The 18,826-nt window shown below is 39.4% G+C and overlaps 1 pseudogene across 1 annotated transcript; it reads right to left on the reverse strand.

The window, feature by feature from the left end:
• Positions 1–119: 119 nt before the first annotated feature.
• On the reverse strand, positions 120–18,024 carry LOC121953761 (endophilin-B2-like; annotated as a pseudogene). The gene is made up of 11 exons (XR_015778664.1): positions 17,455–18,024; positions 17,165–17,306; positions 15,004–15,132; positions 14,375–14,508; positions 12,858–12,950; positions 12,618–12,701; positions 12,487–12,510; positions 12,149–12,238; positions 11,644–11,744; positions 2,644–2,765; positions 120–954 (listed from the first exon to the last, which is right to left on the reverse strand). The product of XR_015778664.1 is annotated as an endophilin-B2-like (transcript).
• Positions 18,025–18,826: the final 802 nt, after the last annotated feature.

Genomic DNA, 18,826 nt, shown 5'->3' on the forward strand with positions numbered 1-18,826 from the left:
GCAGAGGATAAAACACACACACACTGACTCAGACAAATGAGAGTGTGGCCATGTGCATGAATATAGAAATGAGCTGATTACTGTGTGGGTGGTGGGAGGAAATCTTTCCATGAGGCTGATTAGGTTGTTTAATTTGTGTTTATTCATTATAGTAAACCCACAACATTTATGGTACATTTAAATTCATTGTTTCCAGACAAAAACAAGCTAACATAAAAAAAACAGTATTACAAACAGAGTATGTGCAAAATCATTATCACTGGAGTGTACCCAGTCAATCTTTTATTATTTTTCCCCTCTGGGCAATTCATGTGTCTCCTCTGCCCTTCCTCATTGTGCCTGTGCCTGCCTGCTCGATCACTCTGCTCAGCTGCAGGTAAACCTTCTGCAGCTCTGTTGCTATGGTAACCAGGGCCCTTTCCATCGTGGCCATGTCCATCGGTGAAGTCACCTCCTGCTCCTTCAGGCCGGATGTGAATGGCTTCATCCCATGGCTAAATGGTGTCCCTAAACCTCCAGGTCTTGGTGTTGCATGGTGCCCCATCCCGCTGTCTGCTGCTCCTGCTGACACCACTCTGTGACCTCCACCTTCCTCCAACCGTTTCAGCCGGATATTCCCCTCATGGCTACTGTGCAGAAGCTGGTGCAAGGTTGCGTTGAACCTCCTCGCCCTGTCTGCCTCCTCCTGACGCAGCTCCAGCAAACCTTTTTGCAGCCTGACAGTCGCCTGCTCTGATTGCGCCCTGCATGCCGACTCCAGGCTGGGTAGACACTGCTGGCATGTCCCCTTAGTCAGCGTGTCCACCTGTGTCCTGAGAGAGACCATTCCTCCACAGCACTGCTCCAGAGACTCCAGCAGCATGTTCTGCCTCATGTGGGAGTCCTCCAGAGCAATGAAAAGCTTGTCCCAGCGAGAAAATTCAGCAGCCTGGCATGGTGTGGTTGGACTCCCAGCTGTAGATGAAAAGTTATTAACATAAAAAAACAGAACTAAATGTTAACATTGATTTGATTGGTTTGAGAAAACATTGTAGCACAGTGCATTAGTCCCTTTTTTCCTCCCAATACAGTGCATTACACCTAATTGTATTATAAACGTAGTAATAAAATAATTATCAGGGACAGGGATTTAAATGAAGGTTCAGTGAAAGAAAACAAGATTATGAGGAACAAGGGAGTAACAATTGCACATCTTAAGAAGAAACGTACTTCATAATTATGGCATGCAACCAACCCTGCCAGGGAACAGTAAAGTAATGAAAATGACTTTGGGGAAATCTTTTAAATCCAAGATGAAATAACATATCAAATTTATGGCGAATGTTTCCAAACATGATAACAGGGATGCTCACCAATGCTGGATTACAGAGAAGTAGCTTTGGGGTAGAGAGCTTGAAGAAGAAGAAAGAAAAGGGGTGAAAGTCTTGGAATAATGAGGGACAACTTACTGATAGTGGACTTTGTGGGTTAAATGCTAGCCCAGTGTAAAGGTGATGTAGCCTGCCAGCTTGTTTTTTTTTGTTTTGATTGACTACATAAAGGTACTGTTCCTTACATGAAGTGCAATAAAAACAAATGTGTTTGCCTTTTGCTTATTACTAAGGAGCCCCTAAAGTCCCAAAAGGTGATTTTTTTTGCACACAAGTCATTATCTTGTGGGAACAATTTATTTTACTTGTACCAACAAAGTCATAATTTGCTCCCACAAATAATATCTTGCATGCACAAAATAAAAAAATATAACCTTTTGGGACTTTAAGGGGATTTGTAGGTATGTGCAAGAGGCAACACATTTGTTTATATTGGATTTAATCTATAAGGCCTATGTAGACAAAAGTTATCTTGTGCGCACAAGATTAAAAATGGAAAAAAAAAATCACTTTTTGGGGCTTTAGGCGCTAAACTGTTACTCCTTTGCTCCCCATTGCACAGATTTCTTCCACAGTACCTACGTTTGAACACCAGTAGGAAATAGTATGTATTTAAAGGGTACCTGATTCATACAACAAAGTTACACTGTAAACCCAGGGTTATCTTATCAGCCTAAATAATAAAATTCACTACAAAGTGCAACTTACATATACAGTACAGTGGTTAAAGAAAACAATTGCATGTTACATTTAGATAATATACTTGAGTATGTTTTAATCTTAGAAAGATGCTATTTTAAATCAAAACCTTTTTTATTACTTATTCCATTATTCCAAGTAGCATTTAAAACCTGTTTTCCCTAGCTAGCTTTCAACATGTGTTGCAGCTGAAGTAAAATGACCTGACATCATATTTACCCTATTTTGATGTGATCAGAGTGAGCAAAGACAGGTTTTACAGTGCAGGCTCTTAATATAATGTACAATGCCACTCCCTCCTAGCTTAAGATGTTATTGTCTGCATAAAAACGTACATTATGATGTTGACTGTTCACATAGTGAATAAAGAAGGACCAAGAACAGAGCCTTGCGTGACACCTTTACTTACTTTCCAAAATATATAAATCAAAGTGTCTAATAAATTCTTAATCAAAGCATATAAAAATATTAGCTTTATATAATCATGCAGGTGAGGACAAATTTTTCACAATGAGCCATCTGTTCAAACAAGCAGGGAACAAAAGTGACAAAAGGACAAATAAATAAAACTCACCCTCCTGTTGGTCTGGAGAGATCTCGTTGTCATAGTTATCTGCGTAGTTTCCTTCATAATCAGCTTCATTCACACACAAAGATGCACTCATGAAGCCGAGCACACACAGCAAACGCCAGATCCTGAACGCATGCATGATGAAACTCTGAATGTATTTATTTAAAAAGAGCGTATTTATATCACGTGCGTTTGTCACCCAGCTGCTTTCCCTTCCTTAAATGTAAAGATCTTCACACTGAGCTTTGGGTGCAGACTTATAAACTCAGCGCAAGGGAAGAAGGAGGGAAGTTAAGGAGGGTGGGACAGAGGTGGGGGGTGCTCTGGAGGTTGGGTGAGTAATGCTCCACTGGAGGTAATATGTCAGAAGTCAAACTGAGTGGGAAATGGGGGTATTATGAGGAAAGAGAGGGAGAGTTACAGGGGCTCAGGGAAAGCTGGGGTGAAAAAAAAGAAGTGAGCAGAAAACTGTTTAAATGTTTCTATGATTCAGATGCTTTAGAGAACTTTCTTTGAATCAAGAATATGAAAGAAGACATCTCCTGCTACTATACAGCCTCACTTAGTCTCAAGGGCGTAGGTTTCAACTCATCACTGGGAGGGGTACACATATAAGACAACGGGGCTTTGCGCATCAAACATTTAATTTCCTGTAATTTGTGCCTTTTCTGCATCAATTAATGGTGTAAATGTATTCAATTATGTCAAATACCGTACTTTCATAAAATCTGTCTATGCTTGATCATGTCTGACCAATAAGTAATTCATGGTTAAAATTGGGTTAGTTTGCTGGCTTAATGACTTAACTACACTAAGGCTTGAACATTTAGCATTATCCATTAATTTTCACTTGTGGCTGCTGAAGAATAAAATCTCTCCTGGACGAATGAAAAACACATTCCATCATCCTTTTTGTGTCTTCATACTACAAGTCTTTATATAACAGAGAGAAAATGTATAAATATGACAAAGATATTAAATCAGAACAGAATAAATATTTGTGTTAAAATAGATACACAACACTTTAGCAATAGAAGCACTGAAGATAAAAGATACTATATTTACATGGAAATATATTCATATAAATATGTAAACCTATATAATCACACAACAAGCCTGTTTATACCTGGCATTAAGATGCTTTTCGGTGAGCCGAACACAAGCGGAGAGCTGAGACACATCACCTTTCACACCTGTGCCTATCATGTGTCTCCAGTTAACCACTTGTGTCACCAACGCTAGAAGGTCAAAGGGCGCCATGCATGGTTACGTCCACACTCTTGCTAGCTGCTGTGTACCATGCTTGCTAGTCATATTTGTGTTTGTGTTGGTGCAGCTGGAGATACCGCTGTCAGCAAAATTCAACATGTCTCTTGCCATAGGGCAAAACGATGGATGGTCACACATACACTTCATATATTAGCGCCAAAACAACCACCACATCTTGCCCTGATGCAGTATTTACATTACATAAGATATGAAGTCAACTGCGGGTTGATCTGGAACAAAGGTTTGAGAGATCGGATGAAAATGCATCTAAGTGGTAGTTTACGCTTGTATTTAGCCGTGTCCACTTGTGATTGGACCGCCCAAGATACATTTTATTACCAGGTATAAACAGACTCAGTATTTGCAGTATAAATTAATATTCCACTCTTTAAAATTAGCCTCTCCAATCGATCATTTCCAGTCATTGCAAGAAGCATACCATTGTTGTAAACTTTACTATCAAATTTCTTGAGTCCTCCACAGCCGTTGTTTACATTGTTTTCACAGGACATTTCAATCCACACACTCTCTCCCAGTCTGTCTCCTTTTGAACCTTTTTAGTGATGAGTCAGAGTTCCTCCCTGCTCATGTGCATCAACACCTAATCCCTTAACCAAAATAAATTGCAACATTGCAGAGTCTGGATTATATTTAAAGCTCACAATGACTATGCTGTTTTAGCACATTAATATTACATTTCTTTGCAAAGCAATACTACAAAAGTTGCTTTCTGGCTGTGATTGTATTTTGTTGCCTGGTTACTTTGTCAATTAAAAATTTGATGGCAAAGAAATTGAACACTTGACAAGTTCAAATGACCTTGTTATAGACAGAGGGCTTTAACAGGTATGGGGGTTAAGCAGCAGAAGTAGTAGTAGTGTCAAGGTCAGAGGAAAAGCCTTGACCTTTCTACTCTCTGCAGACCTCCAGTCTGAGCTTCCACTGCAGATGTCAGCATGTCTGCCAGTACTTTGTCTGATTTTCTTTGTTTAGCAGGCTGTAATTGTAGCGGAGGGACTAATTGGGGTGAAAGCTGGCAGGTTTATCGCAGGAAAAAGAGAGAACATGCAGAGGAAGAGACGCACAGAGAGGATAGTTGGTGAGGAAAGGTACAGAGGAAATTTGTATAATTTTTTCCTTTCCTTGTTGCAGCAAAAAAAAAACAAAAACATCACTATGGGCATACGTGTGTGCATTTCCCTGGCCCACTTCCATAAAATTCAAGTAATTAGGATCCCTTCAGGAATAAATTCATGGTATGACTTGCAGGTGTGATATAAAATTCAGTGTATGTAAGTCAGAAATGGTGTTCTCATCTTGTTCTTTCCACGTTATTTTCCTCTCTATGGGTCATCTGGCTATTTAGGTCATGATGACTCCATAAAAGAGGAGCTACATTTATCAGCAGCCACCAGACGCTCTTTACCACCCCCACCTGCACACCACACCTACAGTTTAGCTGTCACACAAAACACTCCCAGCTGGCAGTGAGGAGGAGGAATGATGATTGATGAAGGATTGGCAGAAACATAGCAGAGAGATGAAGACTGAAGGGGAGACAACAGAGCGTTGGATTCGAGGGGAGCGCTTGTGTGCATTAGCACTGATTACATTCAGACCATTGAAAATTAGAAGAGAACAGATCCTGTCGTCTGGTTTGTCCCAACAAAACCAGAGATGCAAGGGAAACTGGGACAGTGGGTGTTGTCAGCAGAACTCGCACTGGCTAAAAACAGCCAAAATAAAACAGCAACAGGACTTCACAAATGAAAAAAACACATAATCACACTGACACAGCCCAGTCAGACGACGGAGGCCAGTTTTATGGAAACAGGGTGTACCCCTTTTTATGTGTAGGAAGGGGAGAAGAGGAAACCATGGAGATATAATTGAAATACAGGATACTGTTAAACAATAGATCCTTTGTAAGAAAGTAGCCGACTTATACCAGTGTCTAATGATGTCAAAAGCAGTGTATGATGTTATACATTCATGTTTTACTGTAAACAGTGTGAAACAGTTATGATTGAAGAAAAAAATCAGAGGTCAGAAAAGCCTTGGATACTATGGACCTGCTGGTCTAGTAATTATATTTTAGCTAGGATCAAATGCGTCAAAGACAGTGGACAAAGTCCAAACTGGCTTGCTGTACGTAGGAAGTGCTTGTCCCGCTTTTATTTTCACTTTACATAACAACACATCCTAACTCCCAACTCAAATACCGACACTATCAGTGGCTCTATGCGTCAATCCATGATGCTCAAGGCAATACTTGTGTCATTTTTTGCTTGTGGAAAGCATGCAAAATTAACACTAGTTGCATGTACTGTCTATTTTCAAAATAAATGTAAATAAAACATAAAATGTACCTTTTCTGCTTGTTGAATACATTCAGTTTCTTTTCAAAAAAACAAAAAAAAAAAATTAGAACATTGGTAAAATACATCATTTTTAGGTTTATTCCCTTAGGTTAAGCAACAATCGCACAAGGTTAGGTGCAGAAAAAATGTAATGTTTTGGCTTAAAATAAGGAGCTGTCCAGGGTGTACCACGCCTTCCGCCCGATGACAGCTGGGATTGGCTCCTGCTCCCCTGCGACCCTTACGAGGACAAGCGGTTACAGAAAATGACTGACTGACTGACTGGCTTAAAATAAGTCTGTTTAAAATATAATGTCACATCACATGACCTATGTCACTAGCATAGTATGCACACACTAGCACACTATGTTGTTTTCAAAATAATTCATTTAACTTTTGGATTGACAGGGGGAAACAAAGAAGTTGCTCAGGGCATCAAAAAATGCCACGCCCAGCGCATTTCATACAGCCACTGAAGGTTGCCTCGGTACAACGGTATCTGATGCTGAGAGCCACCGACCAAGTATCAGTATTGAGTTGGGAGTGAGACCGGGTTGTACATAAATAATCTTAGTGCTAATGTACATGGAATTAATGCTCATTGTTAACCAGATTATATAGTTTTGTACACATGTGGATCTTCTCGCCCAGATGCGCTTCACAAAATACCATCTGTCTTTAATATTTTGCAGTCACTCAACAGAAATATATAAATCCAAGTTGATGTTGTAATCTAATGCTAGGAGGAAGCCTATAGACACTGGGGACATTGTTACAGCTCAGGGAAAGACAATAAAACATTTTACAAATATCAAGGTATTTGGCTTTGTGGAAGTATTACCCACATTTAAATTAGTTCTTAATCATAGCGATTTGTTATAAATTATTGTATTTGTCTCTTCCCATGTTGAACTCTTGACATAGTGGCTGATTGAGATTTGTAATCAAAAAAATTCACACATCAATGTGCTTTCTATTCCAGAGTTAACTGGCCATTTCTGTCCATAAATTGATAGCATTTAAAGTGTTTCTTAATTAGTAAAGCCATTCTAGGCAAACTGCCATTACATCTCTGCCAATTTCACTTAGCAGTCATAAACACAGATCACAAGAAATACAGCATATCTGCTGTCTGACCCTAATGTAAACATTTCTATTATCTGCTCAAACCACATGGAATAGTCTGCAAAAGGCAGAACACGAAAGCAGTGTAGTTAACCTCCAGTGTTAATTGCTTCTCTTCCTATACCATTAGCCTTATTTCATTATTTATGTTTTTAATTGGTTTTTTTTGTCTACATTTTTTTTTGCACTGCTGTCATGACAGTCTATCTTGCAAAACAAGGCTTCTCACCTCAATGGGATCCAAATGATAAAATATAAGTTAAGAATAAAAAATAAATAACATACTGTACCTATCCATAGAAATGTTATCTGTGTCTCTGCCCCTCAGGTACAGTAGAGGAAAGGACTGAGCCAAATATAATTACAGACATCCCAATTCCCTTTATCAGCTTTCATAACTCACTCACGTCAGCCAGACCAGCAAAACACAATTTCAACTTCCCGTTCCTTTCTGTATCACACATGAGCACAAAATCACAAAAACAGAGAGCGAGCTGCTGTCTCTGCTGATGGACAAGACACATACCGGAAATGATAAAAATTATTTAGAAAACATGTTGGGGATTTGCTGTATCAGTGTGGCGGAAACAAAGTCATGAGCAGCGAGGGACATATCGAGGACAATCTATTCTTGTTTGGCTGAGTCAGAGGAAAGTTACAGGAACGAAACACTATTTAATCTGTCTTTAAGCGCTGGCTGTACCTCCTGTGCGGTCATGTTAAAATGTGGAGCTGATATAGAGGTGTGATATGTTTATGGTGTGATTGAACCACAGGCCTCCTGACTATACTCAGATCAATAACACATAACCTGCCTTTCGTCAATCTAATCTGTTTGTACAGTCGTGAACAGGATAGAGGTGACGAAGTGAAGAGCAAAATACATGACACACACACACACACACGCAAACACACACGCAAACACACACACACACACACACACACACACACACACACACACGCAAACACACACACACGCTTTGCCAGTGTTCTCTGAGTATTTCACTGCATGTGAGCATTGAGGTTGAGATAAGTTTCATACACTGCCAGACCTTATAATCCTGTTAAAACAATTAATCATACTGCAATAAGTAAAGTGAGCCAATCTTAACTATAAGCTTTACAGTGTCAGGAATGTTTTTTAACAGAGTAAAAGTTATTGTCTTGCAAGTATCAAGTCTTAAGTCTTTACACTCAAGTCCCAAGTCAAAGCAGGCATGACCCGAGTCAAACCAAGTCAGGGGGGAATTAACTGTCAACGTGCTGAGAATGGATAGCATGAACATAAATTGATTCAGGAAATTATTGACTTACTGACTTGTGGCACACTTATTAACTAACAAACTTTTTCATCTTTGGGCTTGGGGGAAAGGAATAAAGTCAAAAGACTCAAGTCTAACTGAAGTCATAAGTCACTGGTGTTATAGTCCAAGATGATTTGCAAGTCTTTTTTGATTTTGTTGAGTCTTAAGTCATTAAATTTGTGAGTCATGTGACTCGAGTCCAAACCTTTAGTTTTAAAACATTACTAGACTTGCCTGATCCAGACCTCAACCTGGAAATGATTGTATGTATGTCAACAGTATGAAAAAAGTGCAAGGCCAAACGGCAAGCAGCAGATTTTAACGATGGAATTACAGAAACACCTCGACAGGAGAACAAAGATCCACATTTGATTTGGATTAACATGACATCACTGTTTGCATATTTATTTCCAAATCTTCACATGAATCAAACCTCACACTGACATCAGCTCAACGAACAGTATGACTGCATGGACGCGTGGTTTGCAACTGGCAGCGACTAGAATTGTGAATACTGAAACTATCCTTATACACCTACACATCTTTACGTATTGGGATAAAAGCGTACAGCCGAGAGCTTGTGGGCGATTACATCACTACGGTCACTGCTACATTAATGTGTGTGTTTCCATCCAGGGTCCCCAGAGTGGACCCACACTACGGTAGAGCAGGGCTGCCCTCACAAAGAAAATTAACAACATCTGGACACGGAAACCTCTGCCCAGTTCACCTAGTGGGGGCTTTAATGGGGTAAAAGGGTAAAAGTGAATATGTGATTCGACTGCGTGTAGGGGGAAACACCCAGAGTGTGTATGAGGAACCATATTTTATACCATGCTACAGCATAAAGGTCCTGTTCAGCTTGGTGTTTTGGCACCTCGTGGACTCCCAAACACATGTAGGTAACGTGTTTCATGTGGAAAATGACCTCACCTTGCAAGTTGAGTCAAAAGGTGGTGGAATCACATACATACACAGCTCTCTTTAAAGGTGTAACAGGTTTGGGGAAGCTGTAAACACAAGTGACAGTGTGCACATGGGTCACTGATAGACACAGACACGCAGAGATAAACACACACACGAACTGATGTTTTCATACCAACAAATAAACACATATACTTGGCACAAAGCGTCGTTTGTCATGTAACTAAATGTAAAAATAAAGATTTAGTTTCACAGACTGAAAACAAGTTTTCACAGTCACACACTGCAAATCTAACAGTCAGTAGACAAGAGTGGACTGATACTCAGCAGTCGTCATTTTCATACATGAATATTATATAGTCGTGGTTAAAGGCTAAAATTATTGTGGCACTATTTCACGTTTAGAAAAATACGCACTTTTACAACCACTTCACATTAATTTCCCTATGGGATTAATTCAAGTTTTAACATACACCATGTTATAACGATTGTGTATCTTGTTTCTTTATAATGCTGTCTCGGATCCACAAAGCCAATTTACAACTGGTCTAAATTAGCTGAAGCTCCAGTCAAAGTCAGTCTAAGCTACTGAACCATGTCCTGACTGGCTGTTGATGACTCCTGGGCATCCTCTCCATTAATGGCGGGCAGCTCGCTTGCGCTTTCATTTGTCGTTTGGAGCTCAGCAGCCACACCATTGATTGTGAGAGTCTCAACAGCCATGTCATCTGTTGTTATGGTCACACCGGCTGCTACATTTGCTGTCTGAGACTCGGTTCCACTGAGTTTGGAAGTTTGGGAAGCTGTTGTCAGACTACCCGCACCATTGGTTATAAGAGTTGTTGCTCCGTTGGTTTGCACGCTGGCGGTTGTGATCTGATCTGTTGGGTCAATGTCCAAATTTGATGCACTGACATAATCAGATGCTTGGTTGGTTGTTGAACAGTGGCTGGTTGCTTGGCCATCAGAAAGGCAGGTGTTGTTGTTATTGTTGTTATTTGGCAGTGTGGTTATAGAGGCTTCTGTTGTTTTTTCAGTCCCGGCCGGTGGATATGCAGTCCATGAGTCCTGGTCAAAGTCTGGAATTTGGTGGACGACTATGGGGATTGGAGTGACCTGATTTAAGCCAAGGGGCTCGTTGGCTACGTGGTTGCTTGTGGACGGTTGATTGACTTCATTACTAATTGCGGACTGCCAGTTATTGGAGCAGAGGACTGCTGGGATGCTGACAGGAGAAATAAAATCAAAACCAAGTTACTAATGTGAAAAAACGTATTTGATTCATAAGTATTCTCAATAGTCTTGTGTTCTTCGTGAGACCAGATGTCCAGACACTGTTGGCCAACTGTGTTATAGCTTTGAATAAAAAAATTGATTCGATCCCAAGTTGAAGAACATACATTTTGTGGGATTTGGCTTCTGAATTTAGTGTTTCAAACTATTTTCCATAATTCATCAGGAAGCAAATAAAAAAACAAGCCTGTGACCTCACTAAAAGTGCACTTTGTCAGTGTCCTGTGAAAACCCTATATATCTAAAATATAAACTTTTAGAAAAGCAGTTTTTAGTTTTGTGGCATTGCATTTTTACACATTAAAATACTTAATACTAACATGGTTTTTCTAAACAAAAAGGTGCTGAAACCAAATTTACTCTTTCACCTTCATTCAGAAATTCTGGATTTGGCTTCTACCGTCACTTGGTTTTATTAGTGATGCATCTGATCTATCTTGACCGGGGTACATTTGAATCATCATCAGATTGATCAGATTTTTAGGGAAGTGCACAGACATCACCCCATTGGTGGAAAGGAATGTCAAAACACCTCTCTAGTGAAAAACTATTACACAAATACAAGTTAGTGTAGTCCAGGTCAGAAATTTTTAGGGGATATTAACAGAAGAAAAAAAAATTAGTATATAATACAAATACAAATAGTATAAAGAAACAATTAACTGACATATATTATTTCAGTTCTATAAAGATTTTAGTCTTTAGTTATGTAAACCAGACATACAGACCTGGCCAGCTGCCTCTGAAGCTCCTGAGCATGTTGCTTGCACTGGTCGAAGTAACAAGCCTGAGCCTCCACGAAGTCAGTCAGGCTCCGCATGTGGTTGATCTGGGAAAAAAAATAGACAGAAGACAGATGGAGAAACATACAGAGTTTTCATTTGAGAAAAAATAAAAACTCTAAAATAAATCAAATAAAAACAAGTGGCCATAACTTGCAGCATCCCTTATTGATAAAATGTTACCTTTATAGCTATGATTTTCTCTATTTCAGGAGATATTAAATGGCAAACTACACTAAAAAATGTATTGTTTTGTTTTTTTCAACAGAAAACAACAGAGTTTTTCTGGGCATTTGGTACTTTAATGTAGAAAGAAAGCCTTCCAATACAAAAACACACACAAGTACTGAGCTACAGATATGACAGAATCTTATTTTCTATCTTTCTATGCTTGTGTGTGTGTGTATGTGTGTGTGTGTGTGTGTGTGTGTGTGTGTGAGGGAGAACATACATGAGTGTTGCTGATTCCTTCCACAGCTCGTTTTGTAATATCTGATTGTCGATCAAACAGACTCTGACAGATCCTCAGCTCCATCTCTGCCTACACACACACACACACACACACAAAATTGTTTTTTATAATCTTTTTAATTATGTCCACTAGTTTAGCAAAAACAAACCCCAGAAGGGCTTAAGTCTAAATGAACTAAACAATAGAAATACAACGAGAACTGCAACAAACAGGGCCATTCTTGTGCTGACAGCGGTAAATCATGAAGTTATGGTTGAACTCGCATGAAGCATGTTTCCATCAGATCTGTGTGCATGCAGCCATAAACATGAGCTCACCTGAGATATTTCCTGAGCCCACATCTGATTGGATGAGGAGACAGAAGAGGACAAGTGACTTAGTGATCAAACAGCAAGTTCAGCTGTGCCTATCAATCTGTTAATATTCGTGTACCTTTAGCGTCACTGACCTTTAGCCATTTAACACGCAGGAAGCTGAACATGTAAGAGACATGAGACAGGTAGTCATCATCCAGTGGGTTTGCATTTAGGTTCTGACAAAGAGACAGGAAAAACCATAGAGGAGGAATAAGAATGTACAGTTTGATAGAGAGAGAATGTCGGTGACTTGTTTTTATTTTAATCCTGGTATGATGAGCGTATTTAAAGGCTGTGTCTATATAAATTAAAGTCAAGAAATTGTTACTCACTCTGCCTTCTCGGTCGGCCTCGTGGGCTTTCTTCAGTCTGTTCTTAGCTATATCCAAGTCCAAACGCTTATTCACCAGCATCCTGCGCTCATCCTAGATACACAAAAACAAACACACACACAAAAACTTTTTAAAACCATGTGGAGTGTGCAAACAACTTATCAATTGAACAAAAAAAACAAAGACAGAGATTAGCGAAGCAATTACTGTGACATTCAAAATATACAATTAAAGCTGGAGTAGGCAGAAATCTGGAAAAAGGCATTTAAAAAAAGCAGAAATTGAAAATACACCCTCTTCCTGCAGCTCTCCCCTCTCTGACCTAAGCCCCTCCCCCAAGACGACAATAGACATAAGCACACATTTCATACAGGAACACAGTGTTTCCCATGCATTGATTTATTTTTCTTCTTATTTCGTTGTGAAGTTGCCCACAGGGCATTTACTCAGCTCCTCCTTGCCCCATCCTCTCTCTGTTTATCAGACCGCAAATTAGTCAAAAATTAGCTAGCTAACCACCCTACACCCCTCTGTCTTGCTTCCTGCTGATGTGGGCTGCTTTGCTTGGAGGAGACCGGGCAGCAGCTGCATAGATGGTCCTTCAGTCAGTGGCTGTAGATACTCGAATTCAGCAGCGCAAATCCCCCACCGCTGCGTCACCACAGGCTGCTGTCCAGCGACAGCGCCTGGTCTAACCTGTAGGATCTGATCTAGTTGGTAGTCTGGGTTGTCCTGGCCCCAGGAGCTGTGGTCTGTGCTGGCTGGATTCTCTTAGTTGCAGCCGCTAATCTTGGATCCACCTCCAGAGCTGCTACCTGCCCTCCTCCTGGCGATGTAGTTTGTAGCGAAGAGGAGTTAGTTGGAGGACACTGTGATTTGAGGTTCTAACATCAGCTAATATGAACTACACAACCGTGAACTTGAAGCTGCAGCCAGGAGCCATTCGCTCACTCATTTTTGATTCTCTAAATTGCAACTCAAAAAAGGTAGACAAACCAATTTGTCTACCTTTTTTGAGTTGCATTGAGGTATAGGTAGCTGTTTTCAATGATGGAACAGCAACTTTTCAACTTTTCTTTTGTTCATTTTTCATTTGAATGTAGTAAATGTATATGAGTGTTGTTGGCTCCTCTATCCTGATCTGGGTGATGTTAAATTCTGTAAATTATTTTCAAAAAAAGGTAAAAAAAATAAATAAATAAATAAAAAATAAAAGAAAAGATATTACCAATTATTTTGAGATTTTATGATGCAACATCAAAAAAAAAAAGTTTTCTAATAATCCTACTTGCAATTGTGCCATTTTTAATACTTTTGAAAGATTGATTTAGTACATTTCAATATCACTTAAGGTCTTATTTATAGATTAGTACATTAAATGCCTGTTAAGACTTTTTAAGGATCATTAGGAACCCTGCATACAACCAATAGACAACAGCTAACAGCTGCTTACCCCAGCTTTAAGAGCCACAATCATGATGGTGATGAGTGTGAGTATGTGTTAACGTGTGTATTACCTGCATGGCTTTGTATTCTCCCTCAGTGAAACTCTTCAGAGGGGTGAGAAAGTGGATGTTAGCGCTTTGGACAAATTTCCTCTCTGCTTCACCAAACTGCTTCTGAACCTCTCCACACCTGAGCAGTGCAGCTCCTGGACACAAAACATACTGCTATTTACAACTATTTTTTTCATTTTTTTAATATGCAAGATGTTATTAGCATTTGCAGCAGAATTTACTCATGGGATGTAAACCATACTTTTTCCAATCAAAATGATCTACATTAAAGGGAAAGTTGTTATTATCTTCCTGCAGCATCTCAACTAGTAAGACAAGATTTTTCCTTTTGCAAGACTTGGTTAGAAGAAAAAACTTTTTTTTTGTACGGTCTTAATATTTTTGTACACTTATAACAACAGTCTGAGCCTGTCAGTGGCAAAAAACAAACACTTTCAGTGAATGTATATTGATGGTGCACTATTGCCCTGGCATATTACATTGCAGCCTGTTTTGCAGCTGTGGTCCTCTCAGTAACTGATGGACAAATTTAAAAAATTGTTGCTGCCATTAGTCACTTTTACACAAAAACATGGGTGATTATGGTCCAGGTTGATAAATATCTAAGTTTACCTCTAATGCATACTCACCATAAGGTGTGTTGGACCCCATCTCCATCCCAGCCTCAGTCATTTGGTCTCCCAGTACCTCATGTGCACGAGGCCGCGGGGGGGCGCTCCAATCCAGGTGCTCATACAGCCGGTCCTCTAGCCGTGCTCCTGTTCGTCACAGATCAGAGAACTCAGTTCAGCTTCAAATTCATTTCGATATTTTATATTTGTTCATGAAATAACACTGGGCTAATACAAATAACTTTTTGTGACCCGTGTGTGTGAACTGAGCACACAAACAAATACCTCACAAGACACTGTTTAACCGTAAGATGGGTGTCAAAACAGGTGTCAGGATACTACAGTTTAAAAAGACATTTAATAGTCAAATCATCCCATTTACATAACAATAAAGAGGCTTCTTAACATCCTGTTTGTATTTGATACTATTACAAGCACTGAAAACTGATTTAAATTATTGTGAAACAAAACAGTGGGCAGCTGATCATAATTTGCTGGTCATTGCCATTAGCACGTGACATACACCTAAGCTAAACAAAAATGGTTCTTCAGAGACTAAAAGCCCTCTGTCGATAGAGGATCTGCAAATACATCGTTGATGCTGAACAAACACGACATTATTATTTCTGGCAGCTGAATGGTCCCCTTATTTGATAGATTACAGACCACGTCCACTCATAATTCCATTATCTGAGGTAATTGAATTCAAACAGGCAAAAGAATAACCATCCCTATTCATCTGAACAGGCCTATTAGAGTCAAAGCAAACAGAGGAGCAAATGGTAGAGGTATTTATTGTAGGAGGGCAGACAGAGATCAAATACTGGCTCCCAGAGGTAAAGCCTAATAGTCATCATCCAGTGGTTTTATGTAGGTTGAAACGGCTACAGCACATTCGCTGGAAATATCTTTGTGGTTTGGTGCAAATGTGGAGATGGTTTGTTTATCAAGATAGCATGTTTGGTCAGTTACTTATCTACATGTACAGAACAAAATATGACATTTAGTTTAAAAAAAATGATATAGGCCTTTCTCACAGCAGACATTCTGACTTGTCATATTAGTAAAAGCACAGGTGTTATTAATAACACTAACAGCATGTTGCAGCATGCAAGATACAAGGATCCTGAAATCAAAGCAGCCGCATGGACTTCAGCCATCATAAATTATAATATTTACACCTGTGTTGTTCTAACTGTGACATGCCACAATACTTTCTGTGAAAAAGGCCCATTTTCATAGAAATCACCAACATTTTTAATTCTTTGCTATATACAAATACAAATGTGTTCCATTGGGTAATGTAGTTATACAGGAGTTTGCAATTGATTTTTCCCCCCAATTTATCAGTTAAATTTACTAATTAAGACATCAACTAAGAGACTGTTCTTTATTTATATAAAGGGAGGGGGTGTTGCAAAGCGGGGCAACTATTTCAAATAATTATTTAAGCATTAGGGAGGGAGTTATGTTTCTGACTAGGTTGAGGGGAGGGGCATTCAATTGTAAATGGTCTAAATTGTTTTTAAAAATGTGTTTTGAATACCACTAGAGCCCCCAATGGGTTTGAAAAGCATATTTTCTTTAAAAATCTCCAAAGTCTCGCCATTTCTCATAACCAGAAATTTTAAAATATGATTATTTATGGTGGATAGAGTGTCATGCATTTCCCCAAGTCACTCAACTGGAGTAAAAATATGTGTAGCTCCAGTAAGGTTGCAGCAATATACAAAGTTTAAGGTGTACTGAGCTAAATTGACAGTAATCAAAATGTGTATGTTCGTTTATCTACAGAATATGCATCTGGATGGAATATCTCACCTATAATTTAGTTATTCTCCGAAGGAAGACTTTACACATACTTTTATTTTTCATATTTCTTTTAAAATGGGTCCAAGCTTAAAGTAATAAAACGTTTGCTAGGTCCTTTACGGGTCCTTGTGTGATGGTTATGATTATTCTATAATACTGTGACCTTGCTATATTTTCTGAGATGGTTCTCGCACTGTTAAAATCTCATATGGTTAAAACCCTTAGCATCAGGCACGTCAGAAAAAAAAAGTCCCACCCCTTCACTCTAATAAATAAAGTACAGTCCCTAACACGTCAATTATGACAGACATACAAATACTTTCAGGACTATTTAAATCAATTACACGCAAACAATGAAGTCTCTCACCAGCATTAGGCTGCAGTAAAACCTCAGTCTGGGAGATTATCTTGTCTGTCCAAGTCTTGGTGGCGTCTACCCGGGTCAACAGCTCCTCCAGTCCGGGCTCCAACTCGGTCTTGTCCGCCTGTCCAATACTTTCTTCCGTGTACTGGAGCGGAATACCAATTAACATTTAATACTCAAAACAACCGCCCTCATTGGAGTGACATTAACGTCTTTGGGCTGTTTCATAAACAATAAACCCACCATTAAATAGTTAAATATCAGTTAATTTAACGTTAACCTCGATTTTTTACCTGAACAGCCCGGTTGATGAACTGACCAGCATCCACAGCCAGCCGAGTCAGATCCATGACAACGTCCCCAAGGTCGCGCGCTGTCCTCCTCGGTGGTCCGACAGAACGTCAACGGTCCAGCAGCTACCGTTAGCTATAAAAAGCCCAACAACAGCTAGCTGACCTCACCATGGCCTCAACCGTTAACCACCGCTCCGTTAGCCAGATTACGGTCCGTTAACAGCGACCAGCCGGTGAAATGACCGCGACGGAAGTGAGAGCACCTGCCGTATGTTGTTGTTGTTGTCAGTTATCCTCCAGTCATGTTGAACGCTTCCTCTGACGAGTTTGTCACTATTTTACAGCCTCAGTTTGACCATAACGGCTAACGGTCGTCGTGTTAACGTTCGTGTATGTTCGCCGTTATTTCGTCTTCTTGCGGGACTTTTATTTTGCTTCCTCAAGCGCTAGCTTCACCAAGTATCTGAATTATTTTAAATGTCACTATGTTTGACCAAAAAAATATGCTTACAAGCTATATACATGGCATTTGATAGATATTATAAAGTGGGTGCAATGTGATAAGAAAATTTGACTGAAGTCCTCCGATATCTTCATAGAAAAAGAAGATAACCCGAGTCTTCCGGTCGCGCTTTTCAGAATAAAAGCATAATCTCTACAAAACCACGCCACTCAACGATAAAAACGTGAAAAAAAAACCAAAACAAAAACTTAATACAAAGAAAATAATATAGCTGTAAAATTAAACTTATTTTCTTATGAGGAAGCTCCGACACATTATTTCAAAGACTATTTTGCCATTAAGTAATAAGACAATTCCTTCACAACTATGCCACTCAATGACGGAACACAAATAATCTAAAACGATATAAAAAGAAAACAATATCGCTGCAAAATGCAACTTGTTTTCCCAGAGAGAAACTTAAGCACGCTTGTTCAAAGATGATCATGCCATAGTGCAAAAAGACAAAAGTCACTTGTTGACATCCTCAAAAATGGTCAATTTCCGGTGCTGGTTTGGAAAGTTCCTCTTCATTTGTTAAGACTTCTATCCAAAATAAATCTTAAACAGCAGCCAGGCATTGACAAACAAAAGAAAAGTAATAATGAAAAATACTGAGACCTTTTGACTGTCTGCACTCATGACTGGATGATAAAAATCTTGCTCACTTTAAAGAAATATCACTTTGTTTACTTCATACTAATATCCTCTGCCAGTCTTCCTCAGCCTCTTTAGGGCTTAAATGAGCAAACACTTTGCTCCAGTTGGTCCTCCTGTGAAAATAGTCAGCTTATTGGCCAGGAAGAGAAACACACACACAGAGGGGATTAAAGCAATCTGTGAGAAACGCAAAGGAGGGTTAAGAGATTA

The sequence above is a fragment of the Plectropomus leopardus genome, chromosome 14 (assembly GCF_026936395.1).
Source record: "Plectropomus leopardus strain MGB_pleo_1.0 chromosome 14, ASM2693639v1, whole genome shotgun sequence".
Taxonomy (NCBI): domain Eukaryota; kingdom Metazoa; phylum Chordata; class Actinopteri; order Perciformes; family Serranidae; genus Plectropomus; species Plectropomus leopardus.